Below are 6,000 nucleotides of genomic sequence, written 5' to 3'. Positions count from 1 at the left end.
GCGACTTAGATTCAGCTTAGTTATGTGCACAAAAACGAGAGGTCGTGCTATAAATCAGGATGTCGATCACGCCCGTCATTCTTCTGAATGCGTGTCCTGATTCATTCCGCAGGCAAGCAATTATGCTCAAATTTTATTTTACTCCATCTCTCTGATCAAAACCTGCAACACTGGGGCAGGTGCAGAAGTAGTGAGAGCCACTGTAGAAACCAGTATCACAATACAATCACAACATTTACAATAGTGTTTATCCAATAACGCTATATGTGGATCAGGGAGATTTTCCACTTTTAGCTTTGCACCGTGTAATTATATGTACTAAATGCAGATTTTGCTTCTACAGCAGCAGACTATTTATTTTCTGTTTAACTTTTGGATAATTTTACAGTTTTTTTTTAATTCAAATTCAATCATTTCTTGGATGTTGAGCTCCTTGTGTACAGTATTCACATTCTGATCTGTCGGTCTCACTTAAATGAAAAATCCAAAATTATGGCCTTCCCAGCTGGATTCTGTTAATTAGATGCAGCGAAATTGTCAGCCCAAGCTCCTCATTTCAACATCTTAAACTGATTGGAGACGGCTCCACTGGGGCTGAATGTAGTCGAAACCTTGTGCAAATGTGCGCGAGTGTGCACCTAATATTTGAGTTTTATGTCTCCGTGCCAAGATGTTTTATTAACACGGTGCCTCGCGGACGAGTTGACATATTTCACTAGTGAAGGACATGACCCTGGTTGTTTATTTCCCATGATGAAATTGTCCAGAGGTTGATGACTCCGTAAATAAACAGTTCAGTAGCACTTGGCTGCTGGTGACCAAAGTAATTATTAGTGTGTGATCATCGCAGGGCAGATGTGGCTGTGTGCAGGTCTGGGGCTTTTCTGTTGTAACAATTCAGATAGGGCCGAGAACACTGCGTACATCCATTAACAATAAACATTAACAAAAGGAGAGTGTCTGTCAGTTGCTGGCTATAATTTCCACTGGGGAATAGGAGGAACATTTACCTTTCACGTCTTATAATCCATAAAACTCTAACAATCTATAACATGCTCCTCTGAATGTATCTTAGAATAGATTTTGTAAAGTGTAATTAATGTGAAATATAATTTTTTAAATGCTACAGTTGGAAAGCAGTTAAATCGAAGGCAGCAAGAAGAGAAAATACATTTGTGTTGACTATCTTTTACATTTTGTTTTATTTGTTTTATTTATTATTATTGTCATTATTCTTATTATTATAGACATACATACAAGCATAGCAAAAATACATACCTTTTTGGTGACAATCTTTTTTTAATATAGACATACATACAGTCTTATGTCAGTCTCAGTTTTCTATGAGTTAAACTAAAAACTAATGTCAGGATTAGACATTTAGGACACTTATTTAGATCATAATAACGATAACAAAAATAATGTTTTCATTGCCAGGTTGATATAACTCAATCTCAATAGATTTATAGCATTTTCGTTCTAAAAGAACCTCAGATTCCATTGTCTCCTCATCTCCTGAAATTAAATCTCCGCCCTTGTTTCTGCTGCTGCGGTAAAATACGCTGCCGCCGAGGCGTCCCCTGGATCTTTTGCACACAATTAATCAGTTTAATATACGACCCTGACTCAACAAGCTACAGCGGACTCAACAGAGATGTCTTCTCTCTTGCATCAAAAATGTACCTCTCGCCACCAGAGGAGCGCATCATCAGGGCCTCACAAATCCAGTTACACTCACTAAGCAGAGCTGCTCATGCACAATTTAATGTAATTTACTGACAATTAATGGACCTCGTGTAGCTGCAGCGCTCTGTTCGGACGAGAACAGCTGAAAACCGGCGTGGAACAGAAACAGGATGTCTGGCATAGACAGCTTTCATTAGTGATTTTTCTCCTTGTTCCTCCATAGATTTAGAAAATCAATTTTTACAATGACATCAACACGGCATTATCATTATCTGCAAATGTTGTCATAATTACAAATCAAATGTGGGGTTCAAGAGTTCAGCATGTACAGTTTCATAATTCCCACAGTGTAGATTTTGTGAAATCCCCTTCATCTTACAGCACCTCAGTCACAATGCACAATGTTTTAATTAAACCCTGTATGCTCTGTTAGTCGCCATGAGATGTCGTTTTCTACCTCAGCCACCTTGCCATGCTGTGTCAGCACAATTTACTGCCTATAGATCCACTCCATGGACGATCTATAAAGTCTGGCGTGCTCATGCTCACACAGCTGTTAGAAACTGTGTTGCACAGGGAGAAATTAAAGGGCCAAGCAAACAGGGATCCATAAACATATTATGTCCTGTTGTTAATGGAAATGTCATCAGCAGAAGTCTCACAGCTCTATTGAGCGATGAGCCAATTTCCCCGACTCTCTCCCTCCAAACCACTCGCATGTAAAACGGCAGGAAAGTACGCAACAGTGGCGCCAGTTTGCCACCAAAAACAAAACGACCACATTTTCCAACCAATTAAATTTAAAAGCCTCTAATCCCATTTTTAAAATGGACCAAAGCAAAATGGCTTTCCAGAGTGGAAATGGAGAGCGTCTCCTGGAGGACAGATAGCGACGCATAAACATTTACTGTGTGTGGCCGGTCCCCGCTGATCACTGTCCCCCTCCCTCTGCCCTTATAATCCACCGCTCCACATAAAGTGAGTTTGTCTCTGAAGCCTGCATCAGTGGCCGACTGACCGTGACTCTGACCACAGCTCGTCCCGAGGCTGCAGCGCCGCTCAGTCACCGAAGTCTCTGTGAGTCACTGAATGTGGGAACAAGGAACCTTTGATTTTGTTGTGATATGACGTCATGCAGGAGGAACCGTAACATTACATTATGAACCATGAGTTGTTATCAGTGTTAGACTCTCAGATCAACTGTATCATCACCATTGTACCTGCATGTTAGTGAAGATTCGTTTCTGCAAAGACTTTCTTGAGTCCTTGTCTCATGAAAGATCGCATGATGACAAAGACAAAAGAGGTTTTGAATAATAGTTTACAGCATCTTTACATGTATATAAAGATGGTCAACATGGCTGCTCACGAAAAGTGAAGGCAAAGCATCTCAATCGCCCCCTGGTGGCTGCAGCATAGGTTATAAACTCTGCCTCCCCCATGTTAGTGGATGGGACGTCAAATATTTTTTTTTACAAAAGGTGTCCGTCATTTCAGTTCTCATCACAGTGGCGTATGTTCAATTGCTAATTTGTCCGGTAAGTTTGGTTTTAATTAGTGATTTGATGCTATAAAAAACGTCAGTGAAACGTCAAGATTGACAGCTGAGACTGACTCATGATTGTCACACTACAGCACAGACTCTGGCTCCAAATGACATCATCGGCGTAAAATGTAAGATCGCAGTGTAGGTGTCTTTTGTATTTGAAATCATTTCTGGATGGTGGGAAGAAGTGGAGATGCGTTGTCCATATTTATACACAATCAGTCAATTCAATCTTATTTGTAAGGCCCTTATTCACAAATCACAATTTGCCTGATAGAGGCTTAACAATCTGTGCAGGGTGAGACATCCACTGTCTTTAACCCTCAACTAGGGTGAAGAACAGATATGTAACAGAGCACATCAACAAAATAGCAACATGCATGAGAAAGATAGTGTTTAACATAAATGGAGAGGTGTATCAATGTTTAAAGTCTTCATGCAGTCTGTAGTTTACAGCCATGATGGCTACTCTGTGGCTCTGAGGCTGTTCTTAGAGCTAAATGAAGGACTAACACAACATTCAAGTATTTTATAATAAAACATTTGACTTCTTGATGAAATTACAGTTATTATATTGTTAGTCCTACATGTTTGAGTGCACTTACTTTTGAGCCAATTCCCATTGCAACTGATTTAAAATAATATACAAGCAATTAATCAAATTAATTGTGATTGGTAGATATCCATCAATATTCTCACACTGCTCTTATTATAGCTTGAGTGAATGTTATGAACAAATCATACTCCCCAGTCCTCATCTTAATGTGGTGTCCTGCCCTCTTGTTACTGTAGTGGTTATTTGTGGCTCAGTTCAGACTCCTAGTGGAGGAAACTGGAAACGCTTCATGTCTCTATTCGCCCTCTCTGTTGTTTCCTCTCGCTTCAGATTCAAATTGAGTCAGTGAAGCGCTCTGCACCACTGTGTGTCCTCCGCTCATACCGGAGGAATCACTAGAAACCCTCTGAACGCAGCCGCCTTGATGGAGCGGCCCTCACCTGCACGTAGAGTACGCATGAGAGGACGGGCAGCGACACGGCCAGCGAGGCTCCTTTTATTGACAGGTGGCGTGCGGTCTGTTTTGAATTTCTCTCAGACATTAACCCACTGACCTATATTTCACAACGAGAATGACACTTGAATGGACTGACACCAGTTGGCATGGCAACCTCATGTGAGTTAATGCTGTGTGGACAAAACCTTTGTATCCAGAAAATGTAATTGAACATCGGATACAAATTCCACAGCTATCAAATCCTGTTTAGTAGGCACAGTTTCTGCTGGAGCTATAGCTTGAATGCATAATTACTCCTTAGTTTGCATTCCACCATACGTATTTATTTGTTTTATTATCCACTTAATCTGGGATCCTTTTCATATGATTTAATATGATTTTTCTCATTGGTTTTCTCATTATCTCCCGTCCCCCTGGAGAAATAGGGAACAAAATATGCCCGGGTGTTTGCTGCTGAAGATCCTGCGTGCGTAAAGTGTGTTGTGTTCATGATATCCTGCGACTGTGAGCATCATGATGGGATATCACGATGTTAGAACGAATAACCAGCGATGATTGTCCCTCCTCTATCTTAGGCTCTGCCATCGTGGCTCATGAGGCTTGGGACAAAAGCAGGATTAGAGCGGAGAAGAAAAGAAAAAAAAAGGGCTTTTCAGATGACACGTTTTTATCAGGGAGTATCGGAGAGTATGTGGGAGTGGGTGACAATCTAAAATAGGCAGCAGTTACATCTGAGTGGCTGTCACAGGTGACTTACAGTTTGTAATAATCAGATGAATTCAACGGTTAGAGGTAAATTCTGTCTTCCGACACATGATGTTGTCTATTAACGAACTGCCCACGCAGAGAAAAACGAAGCCAGAGTCTGTTTTTACCCACAGACGGCGCTGTGCTCTCAGAATGAGCGACGAAGGCCGGAGACACGTGGACCTTCACAGATTTATAGCATTGATTATTTCTCTCCGGTGAGTTTTACCCGATTTACTCAGATTTATTTACCCTTTCAATTCAGGCAGATTCTTGACAGGTTGTTGAAAAACCAGTCATGAATAAAGACGTAGTACTTCTGCCTTCTATCAGCATTAATCACTCAAGTCGGAATAAAGGAATTGTTCTTTTTTTGTAACTTAGAGTTGATGCCTCTATTTTTTGTTACATAAAAATTATATTTCACCAGTGATAACTCATTTGAAATATTTGTAAAAGGACATTTACGGTAAATAGAACTGTTTTAGAGATAAAGAAACAAACTGCTGTGTTTGGTTTAACATTGGTTTATTACCTCCACCAAGGAGGTTATGTTTTCACCTCTGACTTGTTTGTTTTTATGTTTGTTTGATTGATTGTAAACAGAATTGCGCAAAACCTACAGGACGGATTCCCACGAAATTTGGTTGAGTATGTGGTTTGGGCCAAGAAAGAGTTTTGTCGGGAATCCAGTTCGTATCATAAAAGAACTGTTGGGCCTTACTGGAATACTGCACTCTGAGTTGAAACAAGTGTCTGAGAGTGTTTAACTTCCATGGATTGTCCATTAGGGGGTGCCAGAGTGGAGTAAAAGATAGCTCAGTAGAATGTAAGACATTCTCTATAATCAACAATTCTTCATGAATAGATTTTAACTTTAAACAGCTGTGGCTCAACAGTGGTGAGTTTGTAGTGTTTACTGTATGTGACAATGAAACAGGATTGATGTACTAAAGCCTCCACACCTTTAATTGTACAAAATGGTGGCTGATAAGTGAGTTTTTTTTT

The sequence above is a fragment of the Hippoglossus stenolepis genome, chromosome 10, assembly GCF_022539355.2.
Source record: "Hippoglossus stenolepis isolate QCI-W04-F060 chromosome 10, HSTE1.2, whole genome shotgun sequence".
Classification (NCBI taxonomy): Eukaryota; Metazoa; Chordata; class Actinopteri; order Pleuronectiformes; family Pleuronectidae; genus Hippoglossus; species Hippoglossus stenolepis.
This window is presented reverse-complemented; position numbering follows the sequence as displayed.